Below are 14,787 nucleotides of genomic sequence, written 5' to 3' on the forward strand. Positions count from 1 at the left end.
ACTTTTTGGGGTGAGGCCGTGTATACAGCAGTTTACTTGATGAATAGATGTCCTACAAAAGCTCTTAAGGACAAAACTCCATTTGAAGCTTGGAGTGGAAGGAAACCATCAGTGAATCACTTGAAGGTGTTTGGTTGCATTTGTTATGCTCATGTTCCAAAAGAAGTGAGGCACAAGCTTGATGAAAATAGTAAGAAATGCATCTTTGTGGGTTATAGCTCAAAATCCAAAGGCTATAGACTCTTCAGTTTGGATCAAAAGAAGGTGATTATTTGTAGAGATGTTCTCTTTGATGAGAAGGCGTCTTTTGATTGGAAGGAAAAGAAAGTCCAAGATCAAAGCATTTCTTTCAATGAAGAAACAGAAAGTCCACAAGTTGAAGATATTGCAACTCTTGAATCTCCACAAAGAGGGTCACCAATTGCTAGTTCAGAATCTTCTCCAAGTTCAAGTTCAAGTTCAAGTTCTTCATCTCCAAGTTCAACTCCAAGAAATATAAGGAGTCTTAGTGATGTGTATGCAAGATGCAATTTATGCATTGTTAAACCTGAAAATTTTGAAGAGGCAATTAGAGATGAAGCATGGAAGAAAGCTATGAAGATGAAATTCATGTGATTGAGAAGAACAAGACTTGGGAGCTAGTGGAGAAACCAAAAGAAAAAGAAATAATTGGTGTGAAGTGGATTTTCAAAACAAAGTTCAATCTGGATGGCTCTACTCGAAAGAACAAAGCAAGACTTGTAGCAAAAGGGTATTCACAACAACCTCGAATTGATTTCCAAGAAACGTTTGCTCCTGTGGCTCAGCTTGATACAATTAGAGCTATCATTGCTTTGGCAGCTCAAAAGGGTTGGTTCTTGCATAACTTGATGTAAAATCAGCATTTTTGAATGGAAAATTAGAAGAAAAGGTGTATGTTGATCAACCTCAAGGCTTTGTTGTCAAAGGCAAAGAAGATAAAGTGTACAAGTTGAAGAAGGCTTTATATGGCTTAAAACAAGCACCCCGAGCATGGTATAGTGAAATTGATGCTTACTTCAATGAAAAGGGTTTTCAAAGAAGCAAAAGTGAGCCAACTTTGTATATCAAGAGGCAAGGTACAATCGGTATTCTCATTATTTCACTTTATGTTGATGATTTGGTTTTTACCGGTAGTGATGAAAAATTGATTGAAGATTTTAAAAGGGAGATGATGAAGAAATATGAAATGAGTGATTTGGGACTATTGCATCATTTTTTAGGCATTGAAATCTACCAAAACAATGGTGGTGTTTTTATTTGCCAAAAGAAGTATGCTCAAACACTTCTTGAGAAATTTAAAATGAAGAATTGCAAAGCAGTTGCTACTCCCTTGATTGTGAATGAAAAGTTGTCAAAGGAAGATGGAAGTAAAGAAGCTGAAGCATCTTGTTATAGAAGTTTGGTTGGAAGTTTGTTGTACTTAACTACTACAAGACCGGACATCATGTATGCTACAAGTTTATTGTCTCAGTTCATGCACAATCCAAGCCAAATTCATTTTGGGGTTGCAAAAAAAGTGTTGAGATACATTCAAGGTACACTTGATTATGGAATTTTTTATGAGAAATTTCTTGATGCAAAGTTAATTGAATTTTGTGATAGTGATTGGGCCGGATGTGTTGATGATATGAGAAGCACTTCTGGGTATGCATTTTCTCTTGGATCGGGCGTAATTTCATGGTCATCCAAGAAACAACAAACTATGACACAATCATCTGCTGAAGCCGAATATATTTCAGCATCATTGGCAACTACACAAGCAATTTGGCTAAGAAGAATTTTGGATGATTTTGGTGAGAAGCAAGGTGAAGCTACTTCAATTACGTGCGATAACAAGTCTGCTATTGCTATGGCAAAGAATCCTGTCTACCATTCTCGTACCAAACACATTGCTATCAAACATCATTTCATTAGAGAAGTTGTAGAAGATGATGAGATTCAAATCAAGTATTGTAAGACTGAAGATCAAGTTGCGAACATCTTCACCAAAGCTCTACCAAGGGACAAGTTTGAATTTTTTAGAGAAATGTTGGGTGTCACACAATATGGCATTAAGGGGGAGTGTTAAAATTAATGCCATATTTACATTAGATACATTGGATACATTGCATGCATTAGATACATTGAGTTCATACATTCTTTGTATTCATGTATTTTTATATTCATATATTTTATATTTATTAAGTATATTGTCTAGATTATATTCATGTACCTAGTTAATTATAAGGTTGTTTAGGTTCATGGATCTTATTCATTGAACTTATGTATAACCTTATTTATATAAAAGGATGTAAGCCTTTGGGCAAAATATATGAATCAATAAGTGAGAAAAATTCAATACAAAATATAGTTCATTCTAAAGAGAGTTTTATCAAAAGCTAACATTTCATACCCATTTGAGTTCTCACCAAGCAAGTCCTCAGTCTCTTCAGAACTCACATCACTTTTCGTTTTAACCCATGGATGCTTATTCTCTATTTTTGCAATCAACCCCTCTGTAACAAGCCCGCGGGGGGACCTCGCTACAGCTCGGACTCGACTTTTCGTAGTCACGGTTCTAAATCTGAACCAAAGAGTCCAAATCCGGCAAATCGTTTTAGGAAAACTGATTTTTGAAAGAAGTGCCAAACATGGACTACTTTGCCAGATACAGAGTCGCCACCTAAATATTTTATTTTGGGAAATTTAGGAAACCCTGACTCGGTGCCAAAAGGCCACGTGTCCGTCATCACCAAAGTTGCCTCGGCTCGGGAACTTGGGTACGATTGGGGAAGGTCACTTCGTGAGCACCCCCGCTCGCCCGGTCATAGACCGGCCTCTACTAACCATGATATCAATTTTTGAAAACATTGCGAGTTCTTATTCCGGTTTATTAGCCTAGGTTACTATGTGATGCTCATAACATATAAGTATAGACCGGGTTGCCCAAATTGGAACAAAACATTTCATGTTTGTTTTTTTTGAAGATGGTTTGCTACCCGCAGGTAGGCTTGAAACATTTTGATGTTTTATTCCAATTCAGATAACCCGACCTTCACCCACAGGCATTCAGGCAGTTATATCATGTAAGCACATAGCCTCATGGTAAGCATACTATTCATGGCAACACTCACACGCATGCAAGGATGCTAAAGCATAAAACTTACCGGGTACTCCAAGCCAAAACAAAAGCTGTATTAGAAATCATGCATGATCCTAAGTATACGGAAATGCCTAATGCAACACATGCAAAAATGCAACTATAGCAGGCTCGGCTATTCTAAGATGGTATATGAGATGCTACAACTACCATGTATTCAATTTAGAATTGAAAGTACGGTGCAGTTAGTATGGTGCGCCGAGCCCGGTGCATGCAAAACAGATGAATGATGCAAACATGCTGTCATACCGTATGCTAATTTAAATATGCCCTAATCTAACCATCGTAAGCGGATAAATAAAAGGGAGAAAGACGTGGGGTTGGAAGACATACAACACACACACGCACACTTATTACAGTTATGCCTTTACTCGGAGGGTCCGAATAAATATACAGTCCAAATATTACAGTCCCAAATAAAAGAATATTACAGTCCAAAATATTACAAAATTCTAATTAATAAATTAATTAACTATGAAAGCAAATAAAACTGGCGTGCAAGCCAGGGACCGCCTTGCTTCTGATGGATGATGCATGTTCGAGTTGTCTTGCGCGGAAATCCACCGGAATGCCCCAATTAGCCTCTGTTTACACTTGTTCTTGAAATGCGTGCCAAGTCCCAAAAGTTGCTGATCCTTCGTTTTGCTGCAACAGAGAGCAGGAAAGGGGCATAGCAATGTATTTGCACAAATATATGCATGTCTCGATCCTCGTGCCACCAATCACGCATACCGAGGCATGATGGCCGAGGAATCGAAATGCACAACTCAATATGGGATGAATGCACATGAAACTATAGCTAAAACCTAACTCCATCATGGATAATCCGGAGTGTCGGTGACTGGGGAATCGAGACACATTCCGTCACTCGGAGTACAAAATGTACCTCGTTTCCCGTGCCCGGGCTAACTCCTATTCCGGACACAATGCAATATGCAACTAAGATATAATCCTAACATACAGAATGCTATGAAATGAGATGCCTCGAAATGCATGCACGCGGGCACGCAAACCGAGGCGATGATATGTGTCTCGAAATGCGTGCACGCGGGTACGCAAATCGAGGCAATGATATGCAATGAAAATGAGATGCCTCGAAGTGCGTGCACACGGGCACGCAAACTGAGGCGATGATAAATGCGGTGAAAATGAGGTGCCTCGAAATGCGTGCACACGGGCACGCAAACCGAGGCGATGATAAAATGTGACGAAATGACATGGAAATGACCAATGAGCTTATACCAACATGAGTGAGCCTCAGCCACACTCACATGGGATGCCAGCGGATAAAAATGGAGTGCCTCGAAATGCGTGCACACGGGCACGCAAACCGAGACGGTGCGAAAAAGTGATGAAATGACAAGGAAATGACAAATGGGCTTATACCAACATGAGTGAGCCTCAGCCACACTCACATGGGATGCCGACGGATAAAAATGGAGTGCCTCGAAATGCGTGCACACGGGCACGCAAACCGAGACAATGATAAAATGCAATGAAATGTCATGGAAATGACAAATGGGCTTATACCAACATGAGTGAGCCTCAGCCACACTCACATGGGATGCCAGCGGATAAAAATGGAGTGCCTCGAAATGCGTGCACACGGGCACGCAAACCGAGGCAATGATAAAATGCAATGAAATGTCATGGAAATGACAAATGGGCTTATACCAACATGAGTGAGCCTCAGCCACACTCACATGGGATGCCAGCGGATAAAACTGGAGTGCCTCGAAATGCGTGCACACGGGCACGGAAACCGAGGCGGTGATAAAATGTGATGAAACATGGCAAAAATGATATGCAAGCATGCTAATGGAATTTCAGCAACAAAATATGGGGGAAAACAGTCCCGAAATGAAGCGAAATGACATGAAATGCAAGGAAATGTCCCGAAATGCAACATTAGGCACCCGAAATGGCCTATAGCCATGCCAAACATGCACAATATGGACATGCAATGCAAAGACAGAAGCTAGACAGTCCCAAGAGATGCACTTTCACAGTTATAAACATGGCCAAACAGCAAGCATAGGTAAAAGGAAAAATAGCATGCAAGAATAGGGGCCAAAAGAGGGGTAATGAAGCAAGTGGTATAAGAAAAACCCAAACTGAAAAATTTCCTTCTACAACACTGAAGATGGACCAAAAATATGAACATTTACAGTATATGGCAGCCTCAAAATCAGTATACAAACATGCTAAAAATATGATGCAAAATGAGGCTCAAAAGGTGCTAAAACATGAAGTATACAAAATAATCACCAAACAGAAAAAAGTGTGAATGAAACATGAAGTATAGGCCAAAACAAGGCCACTTTAAGTTCGGACAAAGGTCCAAAAACATAATCAAAGAGGGCTACCAATTTATGCAAAAATGGGGCCAAATAAGGGATATAACTACAAGTGACACATAGAGACACCAAACAATGTTGATCCCTTCTCCAATGTTGAAGAGGGGCTCAAAATAAGCCTTATATCAGTTTACAACATGCTCGAAAATAAATTGCTCATGGGCCAAAAATAGCATGCAAAATCATGACATACAAGATGATCAATGAAGCAAGTGTATCATGGAGGGCTCAAACAGGGTTGAGCCCTTAATGAAAGGTGAAGATGAGCTCAAAATATGGCCCTTTTCAGTTAGGGCCGGAGCTTGAAACAAAAAGGAAGTGGGGCTTAGAAATAGATCAAGAAAAAGGGTCAAAAGGGTAAAAGTGTTACTTACCCTTGAAGATTCGAACTTTTGTTGCTTCTTGGATGGATTTGCAGCTTCTTTAGCCTTCAAGAATCCTTCCTTGTTGCTGGAAATGAGATGGTGGTGGTAGAGCTTGGTGGTGTAGAAGGAATGATGGTTAGGGACTTAGGGTTTTTTGAAGAATTGAGAGCTATGGAGATGGAGTTGAATATGGAGACTTGAAGGAGAGTTTTTCTAACTCTAACAAAGAAGGCCACCGGCTGGTTATAAGGGTTCAAAATGGGGTGTAAAGGTGGGGGAGAAGGAGAGCAAAACTCCCCCACAAAATATCCCCCGGATACAGAAAATATCTGGGGGATATTGCCCCACAGCTGTAAAGTGCACAGTGCAAGGAAGCAGGCCGACCCATTACTTTTGTTGGAGGTGGCCGGCCGGCCACACCCCCTAGCCGGCCGGCTAGGGGTCAAAAGGGTCAATGAGATTTTCTGGCCGGCCAGCTACTGGAGAGGTACCCCTATGTGTGTACAACACAACCATGTGGTTAAAATTCAAAGAAAGTGGGTCCAAGGGGTTCAACATTGGCTCGGAAAGAGGGGGTCAAAAGGGTCAAGTTGAATTACTGGCCGGCCATGAACTTTTAGGGGCCTCTCATGTGTGTAGATCACAGATATGTGGTTGAAAGTTCAAGAAAAAAGGTCCAAGGGGTTCAACATTAGCCCGGAAGAAAGGGGTCAAAAGGGTCAGGTGACCTTAATGGCCGGCCACCAAATTTTAGTGGCCTCTCATGTGTGTAGATCACAGATATGTGGTTGAAAGTTGGCAACACTACCCCTAGGGTGTTCAACATTAGCCCGGAAGTTGGAAAAACGGGCGCCGGAGGGCCCCGGAGGAGAGATAACTGGCTGCTGCAACAATTGCTGGCCTCCCACCCTTCAGTGACCTTCCTCGTGATAAAACAGAGGTACCTGCCAAAAATGAGCAAAAACCGTTGCAAAACGAACGTTCCGGGGCCAAACACGCAGTTCGGGGTCCCGAAAATGGGCTGTTAAGCACCGAAAGTGGTATTCGACCTCGAAGTGGGTTTCTCAGCCCCCAGTGTCCCTCAAAAGGGAGAAAATAGGAAGTATGCCAAAAACCGGAGCAAAAGGAGATGGTTAAGCGGTCCCGAACCGAGGCACACGGCCTGACGGCTCCGAAAACCGGAAACCGGAAACCGGACTCCGAAATGGGCAAAATGGCCTACGGCCACCAAATGTAGCCTACGGACATTGAGAGATGGTCTACGGGACCTCTCCCTCTCCTCAGGAAAAGAAACGGAGAAAACCGAGTCTGGCTCGCAAACCGAGACAAGGCACAGAAAAGGGTTCGGAAGTCCGGAGGTAGGGCTCACGGCCGCGACTCTGAAACTTCTGAATGAGCACATTATGCAACATCACCGAGCACTCCATCGGTGACGTCTGAGTCTTAAGGTCGGTCAAAAATGGGGTGTCTACACCCTCCAATTCCGTTGTTACTTCCTTCATAGTAGGCCTCTCATCTCCTTTCACTTTCAAGTATCTCTCTGCAATACCGGCCACTTCATTCAGCTGCTCGAAAGTGTCTCCCTCAATTACCATGTGTTCATCAATAACCTGGTACAAACGATCATTTTTCAGAGAAGAAAGGAAATAAGGAGCCAAATATCTCTCCCCCTTTGGCCGCGCAAATGACAACACCTTCTTTCAAGTAATCAACTCTGCAAGGACTACTCCGAAGCTATAAACATCACTCTTCTCTATCAATTGGCCCATGTGCAAAGGATTCAGGGTCCAAGTATCCAGGAGTTCCTTCCAACACCGTGGCTAATGGATTTTGATCTAGTGGAACCAACCTTGATGCACCAAAGAGTATATTCATAGGCTTGACATCTCTATGGATGATAGGAATATAGGCTTCTAAGTGCAAATATGACAATACTCCAGCAGCTTCTGTAGCTATCCGCAAACGAATTTGCCATGAAATAACAGGTTTCTCATGTATATGGTCGTGGAGAGTGCCATTGGTGATGGATTCGTAGACAAGCGAAGGAATTTGAGTCTCTAAACAACAACCCAAGAGTTTAACAACATTCTGGTGATTGATCTGTGAAAGCACAACAATCTTGTTGATGAATTGCTCTATTTAACTTTGATCCACCTCTTTGAATTTGCACTTTTTGATTGCCACAACCCTACCATCTACCAGAGTTCCCTTATAAACAATACCATTACCTCCTTGACCAACAATTTTTCCTTTCTCGACAGCCTCCTTGAGTTCTTCTTTAGTAAAGATTTTGAATACTTCCTGAGCTAATCTCTCTAGTTTGGAGAGTTGTCGCAATATCAATCCACCATTTTGCAAAAAGAACTTTTCTTTGAGCTTGATGTACTTTCTTTTCCTCAAAATCCACTACCAGGAGCTACACAACAAAACAAGTGCTACACCAACTGCGGAACCTACATTTTAATTAAGTTAATCCATCATTTGTAAATCTATATTGTCACTAGATCTATGTAACAAAAAACGGATGGTTATGCTTGAAATAATATTTGTCATTTATTTTTTAAAGATAAATGTAATTGAAATATATGACTATCTGTATCTGATCATTTTATTTTTTTATATAAATATTCTACTCACCGTGATTTTAAAAAGTGATAGTTTGGAATATTGAGGGTGACCCAAAATAGCCCACTAGGCCCAACTTAAGACAATCTAAACCCTAACAGTAAATATTTCTTGATTTAGTATGAGTTTGTTAAATAACGTTTATGTTTAGTTCCGTTTTGATACATGTGCATCTATGCACGTATTTTTACATTGTTTGTTACGAATTTTTGTCCCAAATGTTGCTTAATTTTTTAGTAGAGTTATGAAAAAATGTGATTCAGAAATGAAGATATATATTTTTGTGGTAATTTATGTATTTTTATAGTTCAAAATTATTTCAACAAAAAAATACATAATATCACTACAAAAATGTATAACATTATTTACAAAATGTGTAATTTTATTTTTGAGTCATAAATTATTGTAAACTTTGCTAGAGAATTACATAAAATTTTCCACAAAATTACATAACTTCATCTTGAAGGGATTTCCTTATGTTTATGCTTTACAACAAAATATATCTGTAGTGAGGAAAATTTTCAAGAAAATCCAATATCGTTGCTAAATATATTATTTGTGTGGTTATTTACTTTTTATCGCCAATTTTCAAAAAAAAAAAAAAAAAAAAGAAGAAGAAAAAAAACAGACATTGACAACAAAAACTCTAATTTCGTTGCAAATCTATTGACACGATTTCGCTTATTTCCACTATGTGAGAACCATTTTAACTACAAAATATTATTTATTGCCACAATTTGTTGTCACAAAAGAACGGGTGATTATTCAGTACTCCCGGAGTACGGACACGTGGTGCTTCATAAGCTTTTGATTGGTGAAGAGACACAATGGCCCACGATTTATGTTGGGAATGGGAGAACAACACGGGGCTAACTAATTGGTGATTGGTTTGGAGTATGGACACGTGGTATTCTGGGAGTATTGAATAATTTTCCCAAAAGAACCTACAATAAGGAAATTTTCCCTTGTTAAAGTGCTTCAATTTTTTGGTGCGACCCACCAATTTGATGGCACGAAGATAATGGCAATTGGCAAAAATTTGATAGCATGAAGATAATGGCAATTGGCAACAAGCTGTTCTCCTTACCCATTAAAATTAGAGAAAATTATTGAAAAGTCCACTCTAACAATTATCTAAAGTATTATGTTTATTGGATATTTTTAATTGGTGATAAATCTATCATTTGTGAAATAATTTGGTGAAAAATCAATTTTATTATTTTGAAGGACATTTTGTTTTCAATTTTATCCCTTAATTTATCTGTTGACTTTTTTTGACTATCTATTGAAATTATTTTCTATTTGTTCAAATTTATATCTATTTGTTCAAATTATTTTCTTTGTATTCAATTTTTTTTCCCTTTACCTCTTAAATTCTTTGCTATTTGTTGAAATTTATTGTTGAATTTTTACACCTATCTGTTCAAATTTTATATCTATATATTTAAATTTTTTATTTATTTTTCTATCTGTTAAAAAACAAAACCAAACAAAATCCTATTTGTTCAAATCCCCAAATCCACTATCTGTCAATATGAGCCTTTACCAGATCTGAGCTCAAATCTTTAATACATATATATATATATATATACAAAACCACTATCTATTCAAATTGTTTTCCAAGTAGTGATCTAATCTGTGTTTGCTATCTGAGCCTTTTAGAATCTACTCTTACCTATTTTTCCAATTTGTTCAATTTTTTTAACCTATTCTAATCATTCTTCTATCTAACTATCTCTCTTTGTTTCTATCTGTTGCAATTGTTTCTTCATTGTCATCGTCATCAACAACAACAACAACAACTAAAAAAAGTAGTAATTTTGAACAGATTTGGAGAGAGATCTGTAGATTTGTGTAACATATATCATCATCAACAATGTGGGGAAGTGGTTTGGAAATACCCTTCGGATCCTAGGAGATGCTAAGAGTCCTCGGATAGTCACCTGAAAGGAAATAAACACTCTGACGTGGGTGCCGGAATTAGTACTCCGATGGACAAGTCAGTCTCAAGCTCTAGGCTACTTGTATTCTAAGTTAAACAAGGAGATTCTTACCCTTCTTCTTTTCTCTCTTTTTTTTATCTGTAGTTCCTGTATTTATACTCGTTTACTGGGCCTCGGGGCCAGGGCCTACTCGTTACTCATTGTCCTCTCTCATATTCGGCTCTATGGATTTATGCTTATCCGGCCTATCTATTGTATTCGGCCTCCTGAGCGCGCCGGATAACGCAGAATAGTGTCTGTTCTGCAGAGTACACTCTTCCCGGCATTGCCAATTATTCGGCTCCCATAATTGCCCCCCAAACTCGCCATTGACAGTAGTTAACTAGTGTGTTTGCTTTTGATTCTAAAAAGCCAAGACATAAGTTAGGCGGCTCTGCTTATCCCAATGTGTCAGAGCGCGCACGTCTTTTTGGTCATCATTATGCTTTCCCGCCTCATTCGTGCACCTTTTGCATTTAATACGATTTGAAACTTCAGTCCTTTCGAATGCATGCTTTTCTCGAATACTTGGGCCTCCTGGATTCCCAGACGGTATCGCTCTTCTGACGCTTTTCTCTGCAACTTTCGTCCGTCTATCATTGTCTTCTTTACCTCTCATAAGTTTTCTTCCTTTCTTTGCGATCCTATTTTTCGTGCTTATTTTAGCTTTGGTATACTCTCGGATCTTTGCTAAAATGGTTATGCACCTGAAAGACCTCCTTTCCGAAGGTCGTATCTTAGGATTCCGACGACATTTTTCTATTCCTGATGATGTTCATCTATCTCTAGTGATGGACAATACTCTGGATATGGAGAGAGAGGATCGCAACAAAATCGTCTTGCCTCTCCTATATATTACGGAGGGCGGAGTTAGTTTTCCTCTACATCCATTCCTTAGGGCCGTCCTCCGCCATTGGGGTCTGATTCCTTCTCAGCCCAATGTGAATTTTTTTTGAATCGTAATGGGGATTGTAGAGTTAAACCGGCGCCTCAGGATCGATCTTGGCATTCTGGCAATTCGGCACTACTATGCTTTAGCCAAATCTTCCGGTCGGCTCGGGCGGTACTTTCTTAGGGCCAAGGATACTGACCATCATTTGCTGTCCATGCTTGCTAGTTCTGGCAAGGGAGTGGATGACGTAATGGTCAATGTCCAAGAGAACTGGGAATTTGACGAAGGCGAGGATCGCCTAGACCCTATTCCCAGACGGAAGGGTGAACCAGGTGGCCGTGTGTCTCCTTGCGTTTATTGAACTTTTCTTTTACTCGGCCTTCTCTCCAAGTCTAACCTTTTGTCTTTGCAGGCAGTAAATTGAAGAAGATTCTGACTTCTACTGACGACACAGTCCTTGCGCAGATTGCGACTGCACTCGGGTACTTCGGCCGTCCAAACGTACAGAAGCAAGGGAACGCGGCCCACATACTTCTTCGATACGAGCCTAATTATACTACTTTTTCGGCTGCGGACAACATTCCAATTCCAACCGGCGATCAACACCTCGTGGCTCTTATCTTCCCTAACTTCAAGAGCCTTAGGCAAGTTGGTCTCGAAGCTTCTGATTTGGAGCAAAACGTGGAGCCGGTGGTAGAGGTAGTCGCCGAATCAGCCAGAGAGTTCGCTGAGGAGGCCGAAGAGGTCGACGAGGACCTAAACTCGGCATTTGACGTAGCCGGACTTAATCAGCCTGTCTTACCGTCCACTTCGGGTCGGGCAGAGTTTTCTTTTGGAGATATTTTTGTAAGTTCGGGAGACCTACCCGGTGATTTTTTTGAAAGTATGGCTGGGGAAAACCTCACGCAGATGGCTCGAAAGAAAAATGCCGAGTGAATGGCCGCCTGTTCTGAACCCGTCTTGATTGAGTCTTTCAAACTCGTTATTGAAGAGCTGGTTCAGATTGTTGCGGCCGAAACGGCAAAAGAGGTTGAACAACCGGTCATTGAAGAACGGTTGATTCCGGAAGAGCGGGGCAAGAAGCGTAGCGCCGAGGGAGAGGTCGGTTCAGAAGATAGTCCTGCTGACAAAAGGCCTCGCTTAGAAAATTTGGACGTGGTTGTTCCTTTCATTGTTCAGCCAAAGATCAGAGACACGCCGATTTCCTCTGACGCATCCATCATTACCAACCCAGCGGTAGTGTTGAGCTTCGCGGCTTCAGTCTTCCTACCGGCTGATAAGGCATCCTTTCATGCCATGCCGGATTTGGTGGCCGTAGCCCTATCTACGCAGTCGGCCCTTTTGGTAGGTGACCTTAACTTGTTTTGATTTTGCTTGCCTATGGTATCTGAAGATCCTAACTCATTTTGCAGACAGTCGATAGGATCACCGACTTGGGCTGCCACCTACATGATGCCCTTGAGAGGATTGACCGTTTACAGTCAGAAGTGGACAGTCAAAAGAGCAGGGCCGAGTTTGACGTTATGAGAGCCGCAATGGAGACTGTGCGAGCCGAAGCCGAATTAGAAAGGGCTCAGTCTGCCGATCGGCTCCGTTCTGATGCCGAAGATAGGGCGACCACGAACGAAGAATCGCTTAGGCTAGCCAAGGAGGTGCTTAACAAGGTGGAGACTGAGTTAGCAGAGTTGAAGGCGGCCAAGGAAAAAGTCGAATCTGAGGCTTCTACCGTATTTGAAGCAGGAAAAGGTGCCGCCTTCGAGGAATACGTAGATGAAGTCCCCAAGTTTGAGAATCGGGGATTCAAACATGGGTGGCTCAAGGCCTTTGATGCCGCTGGGGTTACATTGGACTTGCCAATTCCATATGAGTAGGTGGACGTTGAGCCACTTGAGTCTGACCCCGAGGATTGATCTGGAAGGCATTCGAATTTTATGAAATGCTTTCACTTTTGATGTATGTTTTTTTTTTAAGAACTTTTGTTGGTTGCGAGTAGTTTTCATGTATAAATTGGTTACTATCTGCGCTCAATTTATTAATGAAAATTACCTTGTCATTTCACTACTACTTATGTGCAGTTTGTAATGTTGTGCTAGTGATGATTTTTTGCCTTTCACTACTTTAGGTAAAATGATTATTCTGTTGAGCTTTCTAAGATTGAATATCTTGGCAATATTGACTTATCATTCATATGCCGAATAGTTTGATGAATCTGCCCTTGCCCCAAGCGGTTCATGATCATTTGAGCGCCGGAAGAGACGAACTTAAGAGTTCTGAAGAATCGACTCATGGGCCGGCTGGGGCGCATAAGCCGAATATATTGATGAATCTGCCCTTAAGCCGATTAGATTAATAAATCTGCCCCTTCCGTAGTTGGCTCATGGACAAGATACGCCGGATGGGCGCATGGATTCTGCCCTTGCCCCAGGTGGTTCATGATCATTCGGGCGCCAGAAGAGACGAACTTAAGAGTTCTGAAGAATCGATTCATGGGCCGGCTGGGGCGCATAAGGCGAATATATTGATGAATCTGCCCTTAAGCCGATTAGATTAACAAATCTGCCCCTGCCGTAGTTGGCTCATAGACATGATACGCCGGATGGGCGCGTGGATTCTGCCCTTGCCCCACGAGGGTCGACTCAGTCGGTGCCGAGCGATTGAGGTTTTCATAATTAATGAGATTGCCTCGAGGGTGCTGCCTTCGTAAAGGATAAAAGAACAAAGGTACAACTTTTATGAGCTTAGTGAACAACTGACTCCAGCTCTTGGAAGAAGATTCATCGTGTGAATGTCGAACAGACTCTTCTTTAACAGCAGAGGGGAAGCGAGGACGCTAGCTAAGCTGGGTGGAGATATGAATCGAGGTGGTGAACCTTCGCGCATAGGAAGTAGGAGTTCTAGGGATCGAGAGAGGCATCAGTCTCCTCGACGTCGAAGCAAGTCGCCTAGACGGGACAAACAGTCGCAGGGCTGATCTCCACAACCCCGAGTCAAAAGGGGATCTGACTCGAATCCGTGCCCATTAAGTTTTGCGGTATTTATGGGGAATAAACCCATAACAGAGGGGGACTCGATCGTTCGAGACCCAAACGTATCGGTCGAGTTTGCTCAAAATTTTTTTTCTCCTGAGGTTCAGCAGTCAATGGTAGGTCGACAGGACTACGAAGTATTTTGTGAAGGCATTCATAGGGCGGTGAAAGGGCTTTACACTGTCTATGAAATTGGCATGCGGCTACGCGTTGCCCGCCGAGAAATGGAGAGGAGGGAGGAGCGTATTCGAAGTTTGGAAGCTCGCGTGGAGGCGGCTGAGCGTGAGTTAAGGAAGGCCAGGGTGGCTCAGGTATAACCCGCCCGGCAGGAAAACCCAATCGTGAAAGAAAGGGTTACCCAGCGGCTCATCAGTACCGCG

General features: G+C 41.6%; 1 pseudogene; it reads right to left on the reverse strand.

Annotated features, from left to right (window-relative positions):
- Positions 1-7,625: 7,625 nt before the first annotated feature.
- On the reverse strand, positions 7,626-11,089 carry LOC114301428 (wall-associated receptor kinase 3 pseudogene; annotated as a pseudogene).
- Positions 11,090-14,787: the final 3,698 nt, after the last annotated feature.

This window comes from Camellia sinensis, chromosome 3, assembly GCF_055761805.1.
Source record: "Camellia sinensis isolate YWXY chromosome 3, ASM5576180v1, whole genome shotgun sequence".
Classification (NCBI taxonomy): Eukaryota; Viridiplantae; Streptophyta; class Magnoliopsida; order Ericales; family Theaceae; genus Camellia; species Camellia sinensis.